Genomic DNA, 26,306 nt, shown 5'->3' with positions numbered 1-26,306 from the left:
TGTCCACATGGCACTTCTGGTGTTGTTTGTAAAGTTTCGCGTTACTGAAGTCAACGTAGGCCAAACTCCTTCCCCTGACAACCTAGAGGTCTGAAATTGAAATATGTTGTCCAAATGACACTTCTGGTGTTGTTTGTAAAGTTTCGTGTTACTGAAGTCAACGTAGGCCAAACTCCTTCCCCTGACAACCTAGAAGTCTGAAATTGAAAGATGTTGTCCACATGGCACTTCTGGTGTTGTTTTTAAAGTTTCGTGTTACTGAAGTCAACATAGGCCAAACTCCTTCCCCCGACAACCCAGAGGTCTGAAATTGAAATATATTGTCCACATGGCACTTCTGGTGTTGTTTGTAAAGTTTCGCGTTACTGAAGTCAACGTAGGCCAAACTCCTTCCCCCGACATCCCAGAGGTCTGAAATTGAAATATGGTGTCCGGATAGCACATTTGAGGTTGTCTGTAAAGTTTCGTAACACAGAAGTCAACGTAGGCCAAACTCCTTCCCCCGACAACCAAGAGGTCTGAAATCGAATTATGTTGTCCGAATGACACTTCTGGTGTTGTTTGTAAAGTTTCGTACCACAGAAGTCAACGTAGGCCAAACTCCTTCCCCCGACCACCCAGAGGTCTGAAATTGAAATATGTTGTCCGGATAGCACATTTGAGGTTGCCTGTAAAGTTTCGTACCACAGAAGTCAACGTAGGCCAAACTCCTTCCCCCGACATCCCAGAGGTCTGAAATTGAAATATGTTGTCCGGATAGCACATTTGAGGTTGCCTGTAAAGTTTCGTAACACAGAAGTCAACGTAGGCCAAACTCCTTCCCCCGACAACCCAGAGGTCTGAAATTGAAATATGTTGTCCGGATAGCATATTTGAGGTTGTTTGTAAAGTTTCGTACCACAGAAGTCAACGTAGGCCAAACTCCTTCCCCCGACATCCCAGAGGTCTGAAATTGTAATGTCTTGTCCACATGACACTTCTGGTGTTGTTTGTAAAGTTTCGTGTTACTGAAGTCAACGTAGGCCAAACTCCTTCCCCTGACAACCTAGAGGTCTGAAATTGAAATATGTTGTCCAAATGACACTTCTGGTGTTGTTTGTAAAGTTTCGTGTTACTGAAGTCAACGTAGGCCAAACTCCTTCCCCTGACAACCTAGAGGTCTGAAATTGAAATATGTTGTCCAAATGACACTTCTGGTGTTGTTTGTAAAGTTTCGTGTTACTGAAGTCAACGTAGGCCAAACTCCTTCCCCTGACAACCTAGAGGTCTGAAATTGAAATATGTTGTCCGGATAGCACATTTGAGGTTGCCTGTAAAGTTTCGTACCACAGAAGTCAACGTAGGCCAAACTCCTTCCCCCGACAACCCAGAGGTCTGAAATTGAAATATATTGTCCACATGGCACTTCTGGTGTTGTTTGTAAAGTTTCGCGTTACTGAAGTCAACGTAGGCCAAACTCCTTCCCCTGACAACCTAGAGGTCTGAAATTGAAATATGTTGTCCAAATGACACTTCTGGTGTTGTTTGTAAAGTTTCGTGTTACTGAAGTCAACGTAGGCCAAACTCCTTCCCCTGACAACCTAGAAGTCTGAAATTGAAAGATGTTGTCCAAATGGCATTTCTGGTGTTGTTTTTAAAGTTTCGCGTTACTGAAGTCAACGTAGGCCAAACTCCTTCCCCCGACAACCCAGAGGTCTGAAATTGAAATATGGTGTCCGGATAGCACATTTGAGGTTGTCTGTAAAGTTTCGTAACACAGAAGTCAACGTAGGCCAAACTCCTTCCCCCGACATCCCAGAGGTCTGAAATTGAAATATGTTGTCCGGATAGCACATTTGAGGTTGCGTGTAAAGTTTCGTAACACAGAAGTCAACGTAGGCCAAACTCCTTCCCCCGACAACCCAGAGGTCTGAAATTGAAATATGTTGTCCGGATAGCATATTTGAGGTTGTTTGTAAAGTTTCGTACCACAGAAGTCAACGTAGGCCAAACTCCTTCCCCCGACATCCCAGAGGTCTGAAATTGTAATGTCTTGTCCACATGACACTTCTGGTGTTGCTTGTAAAGTTTCGTGTAACTGAAGTCAACGTAGGCCAAACTCCTTCCCCTGACAACCTAGAGGTCTGAAATTTAAATATGTTGTCCAAATGACACTTCTGGTGTGGTTTGTAAAGTTTCAAGTTACTGAAGTCAACGTAGGCCAAACTCTGTCCCCCGACAACCTATAGGTCTGAAATCTAAATATGTTGTCCGAATAGCACATTTGGGGTGGCCTATAAGGTTTCGTACCACAGAAGTCAACGTAGGCCAAACTCCTTCCCCCGACAACCCAGAGGTCTGAAATTGAAATATGTTTTCCGGATAGCACATTTGAGGTTGCCTGTAAAGTTTCGTACCACAGAAGTCAACGTAGGCCAAACTCCTTCCCCCGACATCCCAGAGGTCTGAAATTGAAATATGTTGTCCGGATAGCACATTTGAGGTTGCCTGTAAAGTTTCGTACTACAGAAGTTAACGTAGGCCAAACTCCTTCCCCCGACAACCCAGAGGTCTGAAATTGAAATATGTTGTCCGGATAGCACATTTGAGGTTGTTTGTAAAGTTTCGTACCACAGAAGTCAACGTAGGCCAAACTCCTTCCCCCGACATCCCAGAGGTCTGAAATTGTAATGTCTTGTCCACATGACACTTCTGGTGTTGCTTGTAAAGTTTCGTGTAACTGAAGTCAACGTAGGCCAAACTCCTTCCCCTGACAACCTAGAGGTCTGAAATTGAAATATGTTGTCCAAATGACACTTCTGGTGTTGTTTGTAAAGTTTCGTGTTACTGAAGTCAACGTAGGCCAAACTCCTTCCCCTGACAACCTAGAAGTCTGAAATTGAAATATGTTGTCCAAATGGCATTTCTGGTGTTGTTTTTAAAGTTTCGTGTTACTGAAGTCAACATAGGCCAAACTCCTTCCCCCGACATCCCAGAGGTCTGAAATTGTAATGTCTTGTCCACATGACACTTCTGGTGTTGCTTGTAAAGTTTCGTGTAACTGAAGTCAACGTAGGCCAAACTCCTTCCCCCGACATCCCAGAGGTCTGAAATTGTAATGTCTTGTCCACATGACACTTCTGGTGTTGCTTGTAAAGTTTCGTGTAACTGAAGTCAACGTAGGCCAAACTCCTTCCCCTGACAACCTAGAGGTCTGAAATTGAAATATGTTGTCCAAATGACACTTCTGGTGTTGTTTGTAAAGTTTCGTGTTACTGAAGTCAACGTAGGCCAAACTCCTTCCCCTGACAACCTAGAAGTCTGAAATTGAAATATGTTGTCCGGATAGCAAATTTGAGGTTGCGTATAAAGTTTCGTACCACAGAAGTCAACGTAGGCCAAACTCCTTCCCCCGACAACCCAGAGGTCTGAAATTGAAATATGGTGTCCGGATAGCACATTTGAGGTTGTCTGTAAAGTTTCGTAACACAGAAGTCAACGTAGGCCAAACTCCTTCCCCCGACATCCCAGAGGTCTGAAATTGAAATATGTTGTCCGGATAGCACATTTGAGGTTGCCTGTAAAGTTTCGTACCACAGAAGTCAACGTAGGCCAAACTCCTTCCCCCGACAACCCAGAGGTCTGAAATTGAAATATGGTGTCCAGATAGCACATTTGAGGTTGTCTGTAAAGTTTCGTAACACAGAAGTCAACGTAGGCCAAACTCCTTCCCCTGACAACCTAGAGGTCTGAAATTGAAATATGTTGTCCAAATGACACTTCTGGTGTTGTTTGTAAAGTTTCGTGTTACTGAAGTCAACGTAGGCCAAACTCCTTCCCCTGACAACCTAGAAGTCTGAAATTGAAATATGTTGTCCAAATGGCATTTCTGGTGTTGTTTTTAAAGTTTCGTGTTACTGAAGTCAACATAGGCCAAACTCCTTCCCCCGACAACCCAGAGGTCTGAAATTGAAATATGTTGTCCGGATAGCACAGTTGAGATTGCTTGTAAAGTTTCGTACCACAGAAGTCAACGTAGGCCAAACTCCTTCCCCCGACAACCCAGAGGTCTGAAATTGAAATATGTTGTCCGGATAGCACAGTTGAGGTTGTTTGTAAAGTTTCGTACCACAGAAGTCAACGTAGGCCAAACTCCTTCCTCTGACAACCCAGAGGTCTGAAATTAAAATATGTTGTTCGGATAGCACAGTTGAGGTTGTTTGTAAAGTTTCGTACCACAGAGGTCAACGTAGGCCAAACTCCTTCCCCCGACAACCCAGAGGTCTGAAATTGAAATATGTTGTCCGGATAGCACTGTTGAGGTTGCTTGTAAAGTTTCGTACCACAGAAGTCAACGTAGGCCAAACTCCTTCCCCCAACATCCCAGAGGTCTGAAATTGTAATGTGTTGTCCAAATGACACTTCTGGTGTTGTTTGTAAAGTTTCATGTTGCTGACGTCAACGTAGGCCAAACTCCTTCCCCTGACAACCTAGAGGTCTGAAATCGATATTTCTTGTCCAAATGGCACTTCTGGTGTGGTTTTTAAAGTTTCGTGTTACTGAAGTCAACGTAGGCCAAACTCCTTTCCCCGACATCCCAGAGGTCTGAAATCGTAATATGTTGTCCGGATAGCATATTTGAGGTTGCCAGTAAAGTTTCGTACCACAGAAGTCAACATAGGCCAAACTCCTTCCCCCGACAACCCAGAGGTCTGAAATTGAAATATGTTGTCCGGATAGCACATTTGAGGTTGCTTGTAAAGTTTCGTACTACAGAAGTCAACGTAGGCCAAACTCCTTCCCCCGACAACCTAGAGGTCTGAAATTTAAATATGTTGTCTGAATGGCACTGCTGGTGTTGTTTGTAAAGTTTCGTGTTATAGAAGTCAACGTAGGCCAAACTACTTCCCCCGACAACCCAAAGGTCTGAAATCGAAATATGTTGTCCAAATTGCACTTTTGGTGTTGTTTGTAAAGTTTCGTGTTACTGAAGTCAACGTAGGCCAAACTCCTTCCCCCGACAACCTAGAGGTCTGAAATTTAAATATGTTGTCTGAGTGGCACTTCTGGTGTTGTTTGTAAAGTTTCGTGTTACAGAAGTCAACGTAGGCCAAACTCCTTCCCCTGACAACCCAGAGGTCTGAAATCGTAATATGTTGTCCGAATAGCACGTCTGGTGTTGCTTGTAAAGTTTCGTACCACAGAAGTCAACGTAGGCCAAACTCCTTCCCCCGACATCCTAGAGGTCTGAAATTGAAATATGTTGTCCGGATAGCACAGTTGAGGTTGTTTTTAAAGTTTCGTACCACAGAGGTCAACGTAGGCCAAACTCCTTCCCCCGACAACCCAGAGGTCTGAAATTGAAATATGTTGTCCAAATGACACTTCTGGTGTTGTTTGTAAAGTTTCATGTTGCTGACGTCAACGTAGGCCAAACTCCTTCCCCTGACAACCTAGAGGTCTGAAATCGAAATTTCTTGTCCAAATGGCACTTCTGGTGTGGTTTTTAAAGTTTCGTGTTACTGAAGTCAACGTAGGCCAAACTCCTTCCCCCGACAACCTAGAGGTCTGAAATTGAAATATGTTGTCCGGATAGCACATTTGAGGTTGCTTGTAAAGTTTCGTACTACAGAAGTCAACGTAGGCCAAACTCCTTCCCCCGACAACCTAGAGGTCTGAAATTTAAATATGTTGTCTGAATGGCACTTCTGGTGTTGTTTGTAAAGTTTCGTGTTACAGAAGTCAACGTAGGCCAAACTCCTTCCCCTGACAACCCAGAGGTCTGAAATCGTAATATGTTGTCCGAATAGCACGTCTGGTGTTGCTTGTAAAGTTTCGTACCACAGAAGTCAACGTAGGCCAAACTCCTTCCCCCGACATCCCAGAGGTCTGAAATTGAAATATGTTGTCCGGATAGCACAGTTGAGGTTGCTTGTAAAGTTTCGTACCACAGAAGTCAACGTAGGCCAAACTCATTCCCCCGACAACCCAGAGGTCTGAAATTGAAATATGTTGTCCGGATAGCACAGTTGAGGTTGTTTTTAAAGTTTCGTACCACAGAAGTCAACGTAGGCCAAACTCCTTCCCCCGACAACCCAGAGGTCTGAAATTGAAATATGTTGTCCGGATAGCACAGATGAGGTTGTTTGTAAAGTTTCGTACCACAGAAGTCAACGTAGGCCAAACTCCTTCCCCCGACAACCCAGAGGTCTGAAATTGAAATATGTTGTCCGGATAGCACAGTTGAGGTTGCTTGTAAAGTTTCGTACCACAGAAGTCAACTTAGGCCAAACTCCTTCCCCCGACAACCCAGAGGTCTGAAATTGAAATATGTTGTCCGGATAGCACAGTTGAGGTTGTTTGTAAAGTTTCGTACCACAGAAGTCAACGTAGGCCAAACTCCTTCCTCTGACAACCCAGAGGTCTGAAATTGAAATATGTTGTTCGGATAGCACAGTTGAGGTTGTTTGTAAAGTTTCGTACCACAGAGGTCAACGTAGGCCAAACTCCTTCCCCCGACAACCCAGAGGTCTGAAATTGAAATATGTTGTCCGGATAGCACTGTTGAGGTTGCTTGTAAAGTTTCGTACCACAGAAGTCAACGTAGGCCAAACTCCTTCCCCCAACATCCCAGAGGTCTGAAATTGTAATGTGTTGTCCAAATGACACTTCTGGTGTTGTTTGTAAAGTTTCATGTTGCTGACGTCAACGTAGGCCAAACTCCTTCCCCTGACAACCTAGAGGTCTGAAATCGATATTTCTTGTCCAAATGGCACTTCTGGTGTGGTTTTTAAAGTTTCGTGTTACTGAAGTCAACGTAGGCCAAACTCCTTTCCCCGACATCCCAGAGGTCTGAAATCATAATATGTTGTCCGGATAGCATATTTGAGGTTGCCAGTAAAGTTTCATACCACAGAAGTCAACATAGGCCAAACTCCTTCCCCCGACAACCCAGAGGTCTGAAATTGAAATATGTTGTCCGGATAGCACATTTGAGGTTGCTTGTAAAGTTTCGTACTACAGAAGTCAACGTAGGCCAAACTCCTTCCCCCGACAACCTAGAGGTCTGAAATTTAAATATGTTGTCTGAATGGCACTGCTGGTGTTGTTTGTAAAGTTTCGTGTTATAGAAGTCAACGTAGGCCAAACTACTTCCCCCGACAACCCAAAGGTCTGAAATCGAAATATGTTGTCCGAATTGCACTTTTGGTGTTGTTTGTAAAGTTTCGTGTTACTGAAGTCAACGTAGGCCAAACTCCTTCCCCCGACAACCTAGAGGTCTGAAATTTAAATATGTTGTCTGAATGGCACGTCTGGTGTTGCTTGTAAAGTTTCGTACCACAGAAGTCAACGTAGGCCAAACTCCTTCCCCCGACAATCCAGAGGTCTGAAATTGAAATATGTTGTCCGGATAGCACAGTTGAGGTTGCTTGTAAAGTTTCGTACCACAGAAGTCAACGTAGGCCAAACTCCTTCCCCCGACAACCCAGAGGTCTGAAATTGAAATATGTTGTCCGGATAGCACAGTTGAGGTTGTTTGTAAAGTTTCGTACCACAGAAGTCAACGTAGGCCAAACTCCTTCCTCTGACAACCCAGAGGTCTGAAATTGAAATATGTTGTTCGGATAGCACAGTTGAGGTTGTTTGTAAAGTTTCGTACCACAGAGGTCAACGTAGGCCAAACTCCTTCCCCCGACAACCCAGAGGTCTGAAATTGAAATATGTTGTCCGGATAGCACTGTTGAGGTTGCTTGTAAAGTTTCGTACCACAGAAGTCAACGTAGGCCAAACTCCTTCCCCCAACATCCCAGAGGTCTGAAATTGTAATGTGTTGTCCAAATGACACTTCTGGTGTTGTTTGTAAAGTTTCATGTTGCTGACATCAACGTAGGCCAAACTCCTTCCCCTGACAACCTAGAGGTCTGAAATCGATATTTCTTGTCCAAATGGCACTTCTGGTGTGGTTTTTAAAGTTTCGTACCACAGAAGTCAACGTAGGCCAAACTCCTTCCCCCGACAATCCAGAGGTCTGAAATTGAAATATGTTGTCCGGATAGCACAGTTGAGGTTGCTTGTAAAGTTTCGTACCACAGAAGTCAACGTAGGCCAAACTCCTTCCCCCGACAACCCAGAGGTCTGAAATTGAAATATGTTGTCCGGATAGCACAGTTGAGGTTGTTTGTAAAGTTTCGTACCACAGAAGTCAACGTAGGCCAAACTCCTTCCTCTGACAACCCAGAGGTCTGAAATTGAAATATGTTGTTCGGATAGCACAGTTGAGGTTGTTTGTAAAGTTTCGTACCACAGAGGTCAACGTAGGCCAAACTCCTTCCCCCGACAACCCAGAGGTCTGAAATTGAAATATGTTGTCCGGATAGCACTGTTGAGGTTGCTTGTAAAGTTTCGTACCACAGAAGTCAACGTAGGCCAAACTCCTTCCCCCAACATCCCAGAGGTCTGAAATTGTAATGTGTTGTCCAAATGACACTTCTGGTGTTGTTTGTAAAGTTTCATGTTGCTGACATCAACGTAGGCCAAACTCCTTCCCCTGACAACCTAGAGGTCTGAAATCGATATTTCTTGTCCAAATGGCACTTCTGGTGTGGTTTTTAAAGTTTCGTGTTACTGAAGTCAACGTAGGCCAAACTCCTTTCCCCGACAACCTAGAGGTCTGAAATTTAAATATGTTGTCTGAGTGGCACTTCTGGTGTTGTTTGTAAAGTTTCGTGTTACAGAAGTCAACGTAGGCCAAACTCCTTCCCCTGACAACCCAGAGGTCTGAAATCGTAATATGTTGTCCGAATAGCACGTCTGGTGTTGCTTGTAAAGTTTCGTACCACAGAAGTCAACGTAGGCCAAACTCCTTCCCCCGACATCCCAGAGGTCTGAAATTGAAATATGTTGTCCGGATAGCACAGTTGAGGTTGTTTTTAAAGTTTCGTACCACAGAAGTCAACGTAGGCCAAACTCCTTCCCCCGACAACCCAGAGGTCTGAAATTGAAATATGTTGTCCGGATAGCACAGTTGAGGTTGTTTTTAAAGTTTCGTACCACAGAAGTCAACGTAGGCCAAACTCCTTCCCCCGACAACCCAGAGGTCTGAAATTGAAATATGTTGTCCGGATAGCACAGTTGAGGTTGTTTGTAAAGTTTCGTACCACAGAAGTCAACGTAGGCCAAACTCCTTCCCCCGACAACCTAGAGGTCTGAAATTGAAATATGTTGTCCGGATAGCACAGTTGAGGTTGCTTGTAAAGTTTCGTACCACAGAAGTCAACGTAGGCCAAACTCCTTCCCCCAACAACCCAGAGGTCTGAAATTGAAATATGTTGTCCGGATAGCACAGTTGAGGTTGTTTGTAAAGTTTCGTACCACAGAAGTCAACGTAGGCCAAACTCCTTCATCTGACAACCCAGAGGTCTGAAATTGAAATATGTTGTTCGGATAGCACAGTTGAGGTTGTTTGTAAAGTTTCGTACCACAGAGGTCAACGTAGGCCAAACTCCTTCCCCCGACAACCCAGAGGTCTGAAATTGAAATATGTTGTCCGGATAGCACTGTTGAGGTTGCTTGTAAAGTTTCGTACCACAGAAGTCAACGTAGGCCAAACTCCTTCCCCCAACATCCCAGAGGTCTGAAATTGTAATGTGTTGTCCAAATGACACTTCTGGTGTTGTTTGTAAAGTTTCATGTTGCTGACTTCAACGTAGGCCAAACTCCTTCCCCTGACAACCTAGAGGTCTGAAATCGAAATTTGTTGTCCAAATGGCACTTCTGGTGTGGTTTTTAAAGTTTCGTACCACAGAAGTCAACGTAGGCCAAACTCCTTCCCCCGACAATCCAGAGGTCTGAAATTGAAATATGTTGTCCGGATAGCACAGTTGAGGTTGCTTGTAAAGTTTCGTACCACAGAAGTCAACGTAGGCCAAACTCCTTCCCCCGACAACCCAGAGGTCTGAAATTGAAATATGTTGTCCGGATAGCACAGTTGAGGTTGTTTGTAAAGTTTCGTACCACAGAAGTCAACGTAGGCCAAACTCCTTCCTCTGACAACCCAGAGGTCTGAAATTGAAATATGTTGTTCGGATAGCACAGTTGAGGTTGTTTGTAAAGTTTCGTACCACAGAGGTCAACGTAGGCCAAACTCCTTCCCCCGACAACCCAGAGGTCTGAAATTGAAATATGTTGTCCGGATAGCACTGTTGAGGTTGCTTGTAAAGTTTCGTACCACAGAAGTCAACGTAGGCCAAACTCCTTCCCCCAACATCCCAGAGGTCTGAAATTGTAATGTGTTGTCCAAATGACACTTCTGGTGTTGTTTGTAAAGTTTCATGTTGCTGACATCAACGTAGGCCAAACTCCTTCCCCTGACAACCTAGAGGTCTGAAATCGATATTTCTTGTCCAAATGGCACTTCTGGTGTGGTTTTTAAAGTTTCGTGTTACTGAAGTCAACGTAGGCCAAACTCCTTTCCCCGACAACCTAGAGGTCTGAAATTTAAATATGTTGTCTGAGTGGCACTTCTGGTGTTGTTTGTAAAGTTTCGTGTTACAGAAGTCAACGTAGGCCAAACTCCTTCCCCTGACAACCCAGAGGTCTGAAATCGTAATATGTTGTCCGAATAGCACGTCTGGTGTTGCTTGTAAAGTTTCGTACCACAGAAGTCAACGTAGGCCAAACTCCTTCCCCCGACATCCCAGAGGTCTGAAATTGAAATATGTTGTCCGGATAGCACAGTTGAGGTTGTTTTTAAAGTTTCGTACCACAGAAGTCAACGTAGGCCAAACTCCTTCCCCCGACAACCCAGAGGTCTGAAATTGAAATATGTTGTCCGGATAGCACAGTTGAGGTTGTTTTTAAAGTTTCGTACCACAGAAGTCAACGTAGGCCAAACTCCTTCCCCCGACAACCCAGAGGTCTGAAATTGAAATATGTTGTCCGGATAGCACAGTTGAGGTTGTTTGTAAAGTTTCGTACCACAGAAGTCAACGTAGGCCAAACTCCTTCCCCCGACAACCTAGAGGTCTGAAATTGAAATATGTTGTCCGGATAGCACAGTTGAGGTTGCTTGTAAAGTTTCGTACCACAGAAGTCAACGTAGGCCAAACTCCTTCCCCCAACAACCCAGAGGTCTGAAATTGAAATATGTTGTCCGGATAGCACAGTTGAGGTTGTTTGTAAAGTTTCGTACCACAGAAGTCAACGTAGGCCAAACTCCTTCATCTGACAACCCAGAGGTCTGAAATTGAAATATGTTGTTCGGATAGCACAGTTGAGGTTGTTTGTAAAGTTTCGTACCACAGAGGTCAACGTAGGCCAAACTCCTTCCCCCGACAACCCAGAGGTCTGAAATTGAAATATGTTGTCCGGATAGCACTGTTGAGGTTGCTTGTAAAGTTTCGTACCACAGAAGTCAACGTAGGCCAAACTCCTTCCCCCAACATCCCAGAGGTCTGAAATTGTAATGTGTTGTCCAAATGACACTTCTGGTGTTGTTTGTAAAGTTTCATGTTGCTGACTTCAACGTAGGCCAAACTCCTTCCCCTGACAACCTAGAGGTCTGAAATCGAAATTTGTTGTCCAAATGGCACTTCTGGTGTGGTTTTTAAAGTTTCGTACCACAGAAGTCAACGTAGGCCAAACTCCTTCCCCCGACAATCCAGAGGTCTGAAATTGAAATATGTTGTCCGGATAGCACAGTTGAGGTTGCTTGTAAAGTTTCGTACCACAGAAGTCAACGTAGGCCAAACTCCTTCCCCCGACAACCCAGAGGTCTGAAATTGAAATATGTTGTCCGGATAGCACAGTTGAGGTTGTTTGTAAAGTTTCGTACCACAGAAGTCAACGTAGGCCAAACTCCTTCCTCTGACAACCCAGAGGTCTGAAATTGAAATATGTTGTTCGGATAGCACAGTTGAGGTTGTTTGTAAAGTTTCGTACCACAGAGGTCAACGTAGGCCAAACTCCTTCCCCCGACAACCCAGAGGTCTGAAATTGAAATATGTTGTCCGGATAGCACTGTTGAGGTTGCTTGTAAAGTTTCGTACCACAGAAGTCAACGTAGGCCAAACTCCTTCCCCCAACATCCCAGAGGTCTGAAATTGTAATGTGTTGTCCAAATGACACTTCTGGTGTTGTTTGTAAAGTTTCATGTTGCTGACATCAACGTAGGCCAAACTCCTTCCCCTGACAACCTAGAGGTCTGAAATCGATATTTCTTGTCCAAATGGCACTTCTGGTGTGGTTTTTAAAGTTTCGTGTTACTGAAGTCAACGTAGGCCAAACTCCTTTCCCCGACAACCTAGAGGTCTGAAATTTAAATATGTTGTCTGAGTGGCACTTCTGGTGTTGTTTGTAAAGTTTCGTGTTACAGAAGTCAACGTAGGCCAAACTCCTTCCCCTGACAACCCAGAGGTCTGAAATCGTAATATGTTGTCCGAATAGCACGTCTGGTGTTGCTTGTAAAGTTTCGTACCACAGAAGTCAACGTAGGCCAAACTCCTTCCCCCGACATCCCAGAGGTCTGAAATTGAAATATGTTGTCCGGATAGCACAGTTGAGGTTGTTTTTAAAGTTTCGTACCACAGAAGTCAACGTAGGCCAAACTCCTTCCCCCGACAACCCAGAGGTCTGAAATTGAAATATGTTGTCCGGATAGCACAGTTGAGGTTGTTTTTAAAGTTTCGTACCACAGAAGTCAACGTAGGCCAAACTCCTTCCCCCGACAACCCAGAGGTCTGAAATTGAAATATGTTGTCCGGATAGCACAGTTGAGGTTGTTTGTAAAGTTTCGTACCACAGAAGTCAACGTAGGCCAAACTCCTTCCCCCGACAACCTAGAGGTCTGAAATTGAAATATGTTGTCCGGATAGCACAGTTGAGGTTGCTTGTAAAGTTTCGTACCACAGAAGTCAACGTAGGCCAAACTCCTTCCCCCAACAACCCAGAGGTCTGAAATTGAAATATGTTGTCCGGATAGCACAGTTGAGGTTGTTTGTAAAGTTTCGTACCACAGAAGTCAACGTAGGCCAAACTCCTTCATCTGACAACCCAGAGGTCTGAAATTGAAATATGTTGTTCGGATAGCACAGTTGAGGTTGTTTGTAAAGTTTCGTACCACAGAGGTCAACGTAGGCCAAACTCCTTCCCCCGACAACCCAGAGGTCTGAAATTGAAATATGTTGTCCGGATAGCACTGTTGAGGTTGCTTGTAAAGTTTCGTACCACAGAAGTCAACGTAGGCCAAACTCCTTCCCCCAACATCCCAGAGGTCTGAAATTGTAATGTGTTGTCCAAATGACACTTCTGGTGTTGTTTGTAAAGTTTCATGTTGCTGACGTCAACGTAGGCCAAACTCCTTCCCCTGACAACCTAGAGGTCTGAAATCGAAATTTCTTATCCAAATGGCACTTCTGGTGTGGTTTTTAAAGTTTCGTGTTACTGAAGTCAACGTAGGCCAAACTCCTTTCCCCGACATCCCAGAGGTCTGAAATCGTAATATGTTGTCCGGATAGCATATTTGAGGTTGCCAGTAAAGTTTCGTACCACAGAAGTCAACATAGGCCAAACTCCTTCCACCGACAACCCAGAGGTCTGAAATTGAAATATGTTGTCCGGATAGCACATTTGAGGTTGCTTGTAAAGTTTCGTGTTACAGAAGTCAACGTAGGCCAAACTACTTCCCCCGACAACCGAAAGGTCTGAAATCGAAATATGTTGTCCGAATTGCACTTTTGGTGTTGTTTGTAAAGTTTCGTGTTACTGAAGTCAACGTAGGCCAAACTCCTTCCCCCGACAACCTAGAGGTCTGAAATTTAAATATGTTGTCTGCATGGCACTTCTGGTGTTGTTTGTAAAGTTTCGTGTTACAGAAGTCAACGTAGGCCAAACTCCTTCCCCCGACAACCCAGAGGTCTGAAATCGTAATATGTTGTCCGAATAGCACGTCTGGTGTTGCTTGTAAAGTTTCGTACCACAGAAGTCAGCGTAGGCCAAACTCCTTCCCCTGACATCCCAGAGGTCTGAAATTGAAATATGTTGTCCGGATAGCACAGTTGAGGTTGCTTGTAAAGTTTCGTACCACAGAAGTCAACGTAGGCCAAACTCATTCCCCCGACAACCCAGAGGTCTGAAATTGAAATATGTTGTCCGGATAGCACAGTTGAGGTTGTTTTTAAAGTTTCGTACCACAGAAGTCAACGTAGGCCAAACTCCTTCCCCCGACAACCCAGAGGTCTGAAATTGAAATATGTTGTCCGGATTGCACAGATGAGGTTGTTTGTAAAGTTTCGTACCACAGAAGTCAACGTAGACCAAACTCCTTCCCCCGACAACCCAGAGGTCTGAAATCGTAATATGTTGTCCGGATAGCACAGTTGAGGTTGCTTGTAAAGTTTCGTACCACAGAAGTCAACGTAGGCCAAACTCATTCCCCCGACAACCCAGAGGTCTGAAATTGAAATATGTTGTCCGGATAGCACAGTTGAGGTTGTTTTTAAAGTTTCGTACCACAGAAGTCAACGTAGGCCAAACTCCTTCCCCCAACATCCCAGAGGTCTGAAATTGTAATGTGTTGTCCAAATGACACTTCTGGTGTTGTTTGTAAAGTTTCATGTTGCTGACTTCAACGTAGGCCAAACTCCTTCCCCTGACAACCTAGAGGTCTGAAATCGAAATTTGTTGTCCAAATGGCACTTCTGGTGTGGTTTTTAAAGTTTGTGTTACTGAAGTCAACGTAGGCCAAACTCCTTTCCCCGACATCCCAGAGGTCTGAAATCGTAATATGTTGTCCGGATAGCATATTTGAGGTTGCCAGTAAAGTTTCGTACCATAGAAGTCAACATAGGCCAAACTCCTTCCCCCGACAACCCAGAGGTCTGAAATTGAAATATGTTGTCCGGATAGCACATTTGAGGTTGCTTGTAAAGTTTCGTACTACAGAAGTCAACGTAGGCCAAACTCCTTACCCCGACAACCCAGAGGTCTGAAATTGAAATATTTTGTCCAAATGGCACTTCTGGTGTTGTTTGTAAAGTTTCGTGTTACTGAAGTCAACGTACGCCAAACTCCTTCTCCTGACAACCTAGAGGTCTGAAATTGAAATATGTTGTCCGGATAGCACATTTGAGGTTGTGCGTAAAGTTTCGTAGCACAGAAGTCAACGTAGGCCAAACTCCTTCCCCCGACATCCCAGAGGTCTGAAATTGAAATATGTTGTCCGGATAGCATAGTTGAGGTTGCTTGTAAAGTTTCGTACCACAGAAGTCAACGTAGGCCAAACTCCTTCCCCCGACATCCCAGAGGTCTGAAATTGTAATGTGTTGTCCAAATGACACTTCTGGTGTTGTTTGTAAAGTTTCATGTTGCTGAAGTCAACGTAGGCCAAACTCCTTCCCCTGACAACCTAGAGGTCTGAAATCGAAATTTGTTGTCCAAATGGCACTTCTGGTGTGGTTTTTAAAGTTTTGTGTTACTGAAGTCAACGTAAGCCAAACTCCTTTCCCCGACATCCCAGAGGTCTGAAATCGTAATATGTTGTCCGGATAGCATATTTGAGGTTGCTTGTAAAGTTTCGTGCCACAGAAGTCAACGTAGGCCAAACTCCTTCCCCCGACAACCTAGAGGTCTGAAATTTAAATATGTTGTCTGAATGGCACTTCTGGTGTTGTTTGTAAAGTTTCGTGTTACAGAAGTCAACGTAGGCCAAACTCCTTCCCCCGACAACCCAAAGGTCTGAAATCGAAATATGTTGTCCGAATTGCACTTTTGGTGTTGTTTGTAAAGTTTCGTTTTACTGAAGTCAACGTAGGCCAAACTCCTTCCCCCGACAACCTAGAGGTCTGAAATTTAAATATGTTGTCTGAATGGCACTTCTGGTGTTGTTTGTAAAGTTTCGTGTTACAGAAGTCAACGTAGGCCAAACTCCTTCCCCCGACAACCCAAAGGTCTGAAATCGAAATATAATGTCCGGATAGCACATTTGAGGTTGCCTGTAAAGTTTCGTGCCATAGAAGTCAACATAGGCCAAACTCCTTCCCCCGACAACCAAGAGGTCTGAAATCGTAATATGTTGTCCAAACGGAACTTCTGGTGTTGTTTGTAAATTTTCGTGTTACTGAAGTCAACGTAGGCCAAACTCCTTCCCCCGACAACCCAGAGGTCTGAAATGTAAATATTTTGTCCGAATGGCACTTCTGGTGTGGTTTGTAAAGTTTCGTGTTACTGAAGTCAACATAGGCCAAACTCCTTCCCCTGACAACCCAGAGGTCTGAAATCATAATATGTTGTCCGAATAGCACTTCTGGTGTTGTTTGTAAAGTTTCGTGACACAAAAGTCAATGTAGGCCAAACTCATTCCCCCGACATCCCAGAGGTCTGAAATCGAAATATGTTGTCCGGATAGCACTTTTGAGGTTGCCTGTAAAGTTTCGTGCCACAGAAGTCAACGTAGGCCAAACTCTTTCCCCCGACAATCAAGAGGTCTGAAATCGAAATATTTTGTCCGAATAGCACTTCTGGTGTTGTTTGTAAAGTTTCGTGTTACTGAAGTCAACGTAGGCCAAACTCCTTCCCCCGACAACCTAGAGGTCTGAAATTTAAATATGTTGTCCGAATGGCACTTCTGGTGTTGTTTGTAAAGTTTCGTGTTACTGAAGTCAACGTAGGCCAAACTCCTTCCCCCGACAACCTAGAGGTCTGAAATTTAAATATGTTGTCCGAATGGCACTTCTGGTGTTGTTTGTAAAGTTTCATGACACAAAAGTTAATGTAGGCCAAACTCCTTCCCCCAACAGTCCAGAGGTCTGAAATCGAAATATGTTGTCCGGATAGCACATTTGAGGTTGCCTGTAAAGTTTCGTGCCACAGAAGTCAACGTAGGCCAAACTCCTTCCCCCGACAATCTAGAGGTCTGAAATTTAAATATGTTGTTCGGATAGCACAGTTGAGGTTGTTTGTAAAGTTTCGTACCACAGAAGTCAACGTAGACCAAACTCCTTCCCCCGACAACCCAGAGGTCTGAAATCGTAATATGTTGTCCGGATAGCACAGTTGAGGTTGCTTGTAAAGTTTCGTACCACAGAAGTCAACGTAGGCCAAACTCATTCCCCCGACAACCCAGAGGTCTGAAATTGAAATATGTTGTCCGGATAGCACAGTTGAGGTTGTTTTTAAAGTTTCGTGACACAAAAGTCAATATAGGCCAAACTCCTTCCCCCAACATCCCAGAGGTCTGAAATCGAAATATGTTGTCCGGATAGCACATTTGAGGTTGCCTGTAAAGTTTCGTGCCATTGAAGTCAACATAGGCCAAACTCCTTCCCCCGACAATCTAGAGGTCTGAAATTTAAATAGGTTGTCCGAATGGCACTTCTGGTGTTGTTTGTAAAGTTTCGTGACACAAAAGTCAATGTAGGCCAAACTCCTTCCCCCAACATCCCAGAGGTCTGAAATCGAAATATGTTGTCCCGATAGCACATTTGAGGTTGCCTGTAAAGTTTCGTGCCATAGAAGTCAACATAGGCCAAACTCCTTCCCCCGACAACCTAGAGGTCTGAAATCGAAATATGTTGTCCGAATTGCACTTCTGGTGTTGTTTGTAAAGTTTCGTTTTACTGAAGTCAACGTAGGCCAAACTCCTTCCCCCGACAACCTAGAGGTCTGAAATTAAAATATGTTGTCTGAATGACACTTCTGGTGTTGTTTGTAAAGTTTCGTGTTACTGAAGTCAACATAGGCCAAACTCCTTCCCCCGACAACCCAGAGGTCTGAAATTTAAATATGTTGCTGAATGGCACTTCTGGTGTTGTTTGTAAAGTTTCGTGTTACTGAAGTCAACGTAGGCCAAACTCCTTCCCCCGACAACCCAAAGGTCTGAAATCGAAATATGTTGTCCGGATAGCACATTTGAGGTTGCCTGTAAAGTTTCGTGCCACAGAAGTCAACGTAGGCCAAACTCCTTCCCCTGACAACCCAGAGGTCTGAAATCGTAATATGTTGTCCGAATAGCACGTCTGGTGTTGCTTGTAAAGTTTCGTACCACAGAAGTCAACGTAGGCCAAACTCCTTCAAATATGTTGTCCGGATAGCACAGATGAGGTTGTTTTTAAAGTTTCGTACCACAGAAGTCAACGTAGGCCAAACTCCTTCCCCCGACAACCCAGAGGTCTGAAATTGAAATATGTTGTCCGGATAGCACAGTTGAGGTTGTTTGTAAAGTTTCGTACCACAGAAGTCAACGTAGGCCAAACTCCTTCCCCCGACAACCCAGAGGTCTGAAATTGAAATATGTTGTCCGGATAGCACATTTGAGGTTGCTTGTAAAGTTTCGTACTACAGAAGTCAACGTAGGCCAAACTCCTTCCCCCGACAACCTAGAGGTCTGAAATTTAAATATGTTGTCTGAATGGCACTGCTGGTGTTGTTTGTAAAGTTTCGTGTTACAGAAGTCAACGTAGGCCAAACTACTTCCCCCGACAACCCAAAGGTCTGAAATCGAAATATGTTGTCCGAATTGCACTTTTGGTGTTGTTTGTAAAGTTTCGTGTTACTGAAGTCAACATAGGCCAAACTCCTTCCCCCGACAACCTAGAGGTCTGAAATTTAAATATGTTGTCTGAATGGCACTTTTGGTGTTGTTTGTAAAGTTTCGTGTTACAGAAGTCAACGTAGGCCACACTCCTTCCCCTGACAACCCAGAGGTCTGAAATCGTAATATGTTGTCCGAATAGCACGTCTGGTGTTGCTTGTAAAGTTTCGTACCACAGAAGTCAACGTAGGCCAAACTCCTTCCCCCGACATCCCAGAGGTCTGAAATTGAAATATGTTGTCCGGATAGCATAGTTGAGGTTGCTTGTAAAGTTTCGTACCACAGAAGTCAACGTAGGCCAAACTCATTCCCCCGACAACCCAGAGGTCTGAAATTGAAATATGTTGTCCGGATAGCACAGTTGAGGTTGTTTTTAAAGTTTCGTACCACAGAAGTCAACGTAGGCCAAACTCCTTCCCCCGACAACCCAGAGGTCTGAAATTGAAATATGTTGTCCGGATAGCACAGTTGAGGTTGTTTTTAAAGTTTCGTACCACAGAAGTCAACGTAGGCCAAACTCCTTCCCCCGACAACCCAGAGGTCTGAAATTGAAATATGTTGTCCGGATAGCACAGTTGAGGTTGTTTGTAAAGTTTCGTACCACAGAAGTCAACGTAGGCCAAACTCCTTCCCCCGACAACCCAGAGGTCTGAAATTGAAATATGTTGTCCGGATAGCACAGTTGAGGTTGTTTGTAAAGTTTCGTACCATAGAAGTCAACATAGGCCAAACTCCTTCCCCCGACAACCTAGAGGTCTGAAATCGAAATATGTTGTCCGAATTGCACTTCTGGTGTTGTTTGTAAAGTTTCGTTTTACTGAAGTCAACGTAGGCCAAACTCCTTCCCCCGACAACCTAGAGGTCTGAAATTAAAATATGTTGTCTGAATGACACTTCTGGTGTTGTTTGTAAAGTTTCGTGTTACTGAAGTCAACATAGGCCAAACTCCTTCCCCCGACAACCCAGAGGTCTGAAATTTAAATATGTTGCTGAATGGCACTTCTGGTGTTGTTTGTAAAGTTTCGTGTTACTGAAGTCAACGTAGGCCAAACTCCTTCCCCCGACAACCCAAAGGTCTGAAATCGAAATATGTTGTCCGGATAGCACATTTGAGGTTGCCTGTAAAGTTTCGTGCCACAGAAGTCAACGTAGGCCAAACTCCTTCCCCTGACAACCCAGAGGTCTGAAATCGTAATATGTTGTCCGAATAGCACGTCTGGTGTTGCTTGTAAAGTTTCGTACCACAGAAGTCAACGTAGGCCAAACTCCTTCCCCCGACAACCCAGAGGTCTGAAATTGAAATATGTTGTCCGGATAGCACAGATGAGGTTGTTTTTAAAGTTTCGTACCACAGAAGTCAACGTAGGCCAAACTCCTTCCCCCGACAACCCAGAGGTCTGAAATTGAAATATGTTGTCCGGATAGCACAGTTGAGGTTGTTTGTAAAGTTTCGTACCACAGAAGTCAACGTAGGCCAAACTCCTTCCCCCGACAACCCAGAGGTCTGAAATTGAAATATGTTGTCCGGATAGCACAGTTGAGGTTGCTTGTAAAGTTTCGTACCACAGAAGTCAACGTAGGCCAAACTCCTTCCCCCGACAACCCAGAGGTCTGAAATTGAAATATGTTGTCCGGATAGCACAGTTGAGGTTGTTTGTAAAGTTTCGTACCACAGAAGTCAACGTAGGCCAAACTCCTTCCCCCGACAACCCAGAGGTCTGAAATTGAAATATGTTGTCCGGATAGCACAGTTGAGGTTGCTTGTAAAGTTTCGTACCACAGAAGTCAACGTAGGCCAAACTCCTTCCCCCGACAACCCAGAGGTCTGAAATTGAAATATGTTGTCCGGATAGCACAGTTGAGGTTGTTTGTATAGTTTCGTACCACAGAAGTCAACGTAGGCCAAACTCCTTCCTCTGACAACCCAGAGGTCTGAAATTGAAATATGTTGTTCGGATAGCACAGTTGAGGTTGTTTGTAAAGTTTCGTACCACAGAGGTCAACGTAGGCCAAACTCCTTCCCCCGACAACCCAGAGGTCTGAAATTGAAATATGTTGTCCGGATAGCACTGTTGAGGTTGCTTGTAAAGTTTCGTACCACAGAAGTCAACGTAGGCCAAACTCCTTCCCCCAACATCCCAGAGGTCTGAAATTGTAATGTGTTGTCCAAATGACACTTCTGGTGTTGTTTGTAAAGTTTCATGTTGCTGACGTCAACGTAGGCCAAACTCCTTCCCCTGACAACCTAGAGGTCTGAAATCGAAATTTCTTGTCCAAATGGCACTTCTGGTGTGGTTTTTAAAGTTTCGTGTTACTGAAGTCAACGTAGGCCAAACTCCTTTCCCCGACATCCCAGAGGTCTGAAATCGTAATATGTTGTCCGGATAGCATATTTGAGGTTGCCAGTAAAGTTTCGTACCACAGAAGTCAACATAGGCCAAACTCCTTCCCCCGACAACCCAGAGGTCTGAAATTGAAATATGTTGTCCGGATAGCACATTTGAGGTTGCTTGTAAAGTTTCGTACTACAGAAGTCAACGTAGGCCAAACTCCTTCCCCCGACAACCTAGAGGTCTGAAATTTAAATATGTTGTCTGAATGGCACTGCTGGTGTTGTTTGTAAAGTTTCGTGTTACAGAAGTCAACGTAGGCCAAACTACTTCCCCCGACAACCCAAAGGTCTGAAATCGAAATATGTTGTCCGAATTGCACTTTTGGTGTTGTTTGTAAAGTTTCGTGTTACTGAAGTCAACGTAGGCCAAACTCCTTCCCCCGACAACCTAGAGGTCTGAAATTTAAATATGTTGTCTGAATGGCACTTTTGGTGTTGTTTGTAAAGTTTCGTGTTACAGAAGTCAACGTAGGCCACACTCCTTCCCCTGACAACCCAGAGGTCTGAAATCGTAATATGTTGTCCGAATAGCACGTCTGGTGTTGCTTGTAAAGTTTCGTACCACAGAAGTCAACGTAGGCCAAACTCCTTCCCCCGACATCCCAGAGGTCTGAAATTGAAATATGTTGTCCGGATAGCACAGTTGAGGTTGCTTGTAAAGTTTCGTACCACAGAAGTCAACGTAGGCCAAACTCATTCCCCCGACAACCCAGAGGTCTGAAATTGAAATATGTTGTCCGGATAGCACAGTTGAGGTTGTTTTTAAAGTTTCGTACCACAGAAGTCAAAGTAGGCCAAACTCCTTCCCCCGACAACCCAGAGGTCTGAAATTGAAATATGTTGTCCGGATAGCACAGTTGAGGTTGTTTTTAAAGTTTCGTACCACAGAAGTCAACGTAGGCCAAACTCCTTCCCCCGACAACCCAGAGGTCTGAAATTGAAATATGTTGTCCGGATAGCACAGTTGAGGTTGTTTGTAAAGTTTCGTACCACAGAAGTCAACGTAGGCCAAACTCCTTCCCCCGACAACCCAGAGGTCTGAAATTGAAATATGTTGTCCGGATAGCACAGTTGAGGTTGTTTGTAAAGTTTCGTACCACAGAAGTCAACGTAGGCCAAACTCCTTCCTCTGACAACCCAGAGGTCTGAAATTGAAATATGTTGTCCGGATAGCACTGTTGAGGTTGCTTGTAAAGTTTCGTACCACAGAAGTCAACGTAGGCCAAACTCCTTCCCCCAACATCCCAGAGGTCTGAAATTGTAATGTGTTGTCCAAATGACACTTCTGGTGTTGTTTGTAAAGTTTCATGTTGCTGACGTCAACGTAGGCCAAACTCCTTCCCCTGACATCCTAGAGGTCTGAAATCGAAATTTCTTGTCCAAATGGCACTTCTGGTGTGGTTTTTAAAGTTTCGTGTTACTGAAGTCAACGTAGGCCAAACTCCTTTCCCCGACATCCCAGAGGTCTGAAATCGTAATATGTTGTCCGGATAGCATATTTGAGGTTGCCAGTAAAGTTTCGTACCACAGAAGTCAACATAGGCCAAACTCCTTCCCCCGACAACCCAGAGGTCTGAAATTGAAATATGTTGTCCGGATAGCACATTTGAGGTTGCTTGTAAAGTTTCGTACTACAGAAGTCAACGTAGGCCAAACTCCTTCCCCCGACAACCTAGAGGTCTGAAATTTAAATATGTTGTCTGAATGGCACTTCTGGTGTTGTTTGTAAAGTTTCGTGTTACAGAAGTCAACGTAGGCCAAACTCCTTCCCCTGACAACCCAGAGGTCTGAAATCGTAATATGTTGTCCGAATAGCACGTCTGGTGTTGCTTGTAAAGTTTCATACCACAGAAGTCAACGTAGGCCAAACTCCTTCCCCCGACATCCCAGAGGTCTGAAATTGAAATATGTTGTCCGGATAGCACAGTTGAGGTTGCTTGTAAAGTTTCGTACCACAGAAGTAAACGTAGGCCAAACTCCTTCCCCCAACAACCCAGAGGTCAGAAATTGAAATATGTTGTCCGGATAGCACAGTTGAGGTTGTTTGTAAAGTTTCGTACCACAGAAGTCAACGTAGGCCAAACTCCTTCATCTGACAACCCAGAGGTCTGAAATTGAAATATGTTGTTCGGATAGCACAGTTGAGGTTGTTTGTAAAGTTTCGTACCACAGAGGTCAACGTAGGCCAAACTCCTTCCCCCGACAACCCAGAGGTCTGAAATTGAAATATGTTGTCCGGATAGCACTGTTGAGGTTGCTTGTAAAGTTTCGTACCACAGAAGTCAACGTAGGCCAAACTCCTTTCCCCAACATCCCAGAAGTCTGAAATTGTAATGTGTTGTCCAAATGACACTTCTGGTGTTGTTTGTAAAGTTTCATGTTGCTGACGTCAACGTAGGCCAAACTCCTTCCCCTGACAACCTAGAGGTCTGAAATCGAAATTTCTTGTCCAAATGGCACTTCTGGTGTGGTTTTTAAAGTTTCGTGTTACTGAAGTCAACGTAGGCCAAACTCCTTTCCCCGACATCCCAGAGGTCTGAAATCGTAATATGTTGTCCGGATAGCATATTTGAGGTTGCCAGTAAAGTTTCGTACCACAGAAGTCAACATAGGCCAAACTCCTTCCCCCGACAACCCAGAGGTCTGAAATTGAAATATGTTGTCCGGATAGCACAGTTGAGGTTGTTTTTAAAGTTTCGTACCACAGAAGTCAACGTAGGCCAAACTCCTTCCCCCAACATCCCAGAGGTCTGAAATTGTAATGTGTTGTCCAAATGACACTTCTGGTGTTGTTTGTAAAGTTTCATGTTGCTGACTTCAACGTAGGCCAAACTCCTTCCCCTGACAACCTAGAGGTCTGAAATCGAAATTTGTTGTCCAAATGGCACTTCTGGTGTGGTTTTTAAAGTTTCGTGTTACTGAAGTCAACGTAGGCCAAACTCCTTTCCCCGACATCCCAGAGGTCTGAAATCGTAATATGTTGTCCGGATAGCATATTTGAGGTTGCCAGTAAAGTTTCGTACCATAGAAGTCAACATAGGCCAAACTCCTTCCCCCGACAACCCAGAGGTCTGAAATTGAAATATGTTGTCCGGATAGCACATTTGAGGTTGCTTGTAAAGTTTCGTACTACAGAAGTCAACGTAGGCCAAACTCCTTACCCCGACAACCCAGAGGTCTGAAATTGAAATATTTTGTCCAAATGGCACTTCTGGTGTTGTTTGTAAAGTTTCGTGTTACTGAAGTCAACGTACGCCAAACTCCTTCTCCTGACAACCTAGAGGTCTGAAATTGAAATATGTTGTCCGGATAGCACATTTGAGGTTGTGCGTAAAGTTTCGTAGCACAGAAGTCAACGTAGGCCAAACTCCTTCCCCCGACAACCCAGAGGTCTGAAATTGAAATATGTTGTCCGGATAGCACAGTTGAGGTTGCTTGTAAAGTTTCGTACCACAGAAGTCAACGTAGGCCAAACTCCTTCCCCCGACATCCCAGAGGTCTGAAATTGTAATGTGTTGTCCAAATGACACTTCTGGTGTTGTTTGTAAAGTTTCATGTTGCTGAAGTCAACGTAGGCCAAACTCCTTCCCCTGACAACCTAGAGGTCTGAAATCGAAATTTGTTGTCCAAATGGCACTTCTGGTGTGGTTTTTAAAGTTTTGTGTTACTGAAGTCAACGTAAGCCAAACTCCTTTCCCCGACATCCCAGAGGTCTGAAATCGTAATATGTTGTCCGGATAGCATATTTGAGGTTGCTTGTAAAGTTTCGTGCCACAGAAGTCAACGTAGGCCAAACTCCTTCCCCCGACAACCTAGAGGTCTGAAATTTAAATATGTTGTCTGAATGGCACTTCTGGTGTTGTTTGTAAAGTTTCGTGTTACAGAAGTCAACGTAGGCCAAACTCCTTCCCCCGACAACCTAGAGGTCTGAAATTTAAATATGTTGTCTGAATGGCACTTCTGGTGTTGTTTGTAAAGGTTCGTGTTACAGAAGTCAACGTAGGCCAAACTCCTTCCCCCGACAACCCAAAGGTCTGAAATCGAAATATGTTGTCCGAATTACACTTTTGGTGTTGTTTGTAAAGTTTCGTGTTACTGAAGTCAACGTAGGCCAAACTCCTTCCCCCGACAACCTAGAGGTCTGAAATTTAAATATGTTGTCTGAATGGCACTTCTGGTGTTGTTTGTAAAGTTTCGTGTTACAGAAGTCAACGTAGGCCAAACTCCTTCCCCCGACAACCCAAAGGTCTGAAATCGAAATATAATGTCCGGATAGCACATTTGAGGTTGCCTGTAAAGTTTCGTGCCATAGAAGTCAACATAGGCCAAACTCCTTCCCCCGACAACCAAGAGGTCTGAAATCGTAATATGTTGTCCAAACGGAACTTCTGGTGTTGTTTGTAAAGTTTCGTGTTACTGAAGTCAACGTAGGCCAAACTCCTTCCCCAGACAACCCAGAGGTCTGAAATGTAAATATGTTGTCCGAATGGCACTTCTGGTGTGGTTTGTAAAGTTTCGTGTTACTGAAGTCAACATAGGCCAAACTCCTTCCCCTGACAACCCAGAGGTCTGAAATCGTAATATGTTGTCCGAATAGCACTTCTGGTGTTGTTTGTAAAGTTTCGTGACACAAAAGTCAACATAGGCCAAACTCCTTCCCCCGACAATCAAGAGGTCTGAAATCGAAATATGTTGTCCGAATAGCACTTCTGGTGTTGTTTGTAAAGTTTCGTGTTACTGAAGTCAACGTAGGCCAAACTCCTTCCCCCGACAACCTAGAGGTCTGAAATTTAAATATGTTGTCCGAATGGCACTTCTGGAGTTGTTTGTAAAGTTTCGTGTTACTGAAGTCAACGTAGGCCAAACTCCTTCCCCCGACAACCTAGAGGTCTGAAATTTAAATATGTTGTCCGAATGGCACTTCTGGTGTTGTTTGTAAAGTTTCATGACACAAAAGTTAATGTAGGCCAAACTCCTTCCCCCAACAGTCCAGAGGTCTGAAATCGAAATATGTTGTCCGGATAGCACATTTGAGGTTGCCTGTAAAGTTTCGTGCCACAGAAGTCAACGTAGGCCAAACTCCTTCCCCCGACAATCTAGAGGTCTGAAATTTAAATATGTTGTCCGAATGGCACTTCTGGTGTTGTTTGTAAAGTTTCGTGACACAAAAGTCAATGTAGGCCAAACTCCTTCCCCCAACATCCCAGAGGTCTGAAATCGAAATATGTTGTCCGGATAGCACATTTGAGGTTGCCTGTAAAGTTTCGTGCCACAGAAGTCAACGTAGGCCAAACTCCTTCCCCCGACAATCTAGAGGTCTGAAATTTAAATATGTTGTCCGAATGGCAC

The sequence above is a fragment of the Astyanax mexicanus genome, unplaced genomic scaffold (assembly GCF_023375975.1).
Source record: "Astyanax mexicanus isolate ESR-SI-001 unplaced genomic scaffold, AstMex3_surface scaffold_41, whole genome shotgun sequence".
NCBI lineage: Eukaryota > Metazoa > Chordata > Actinopteri > Characiformes > Acestrorhamphidae > Astyanax > Astyanax mexicanus.
Note: the sequence above shows the minus strand (reverse complement) of the source record.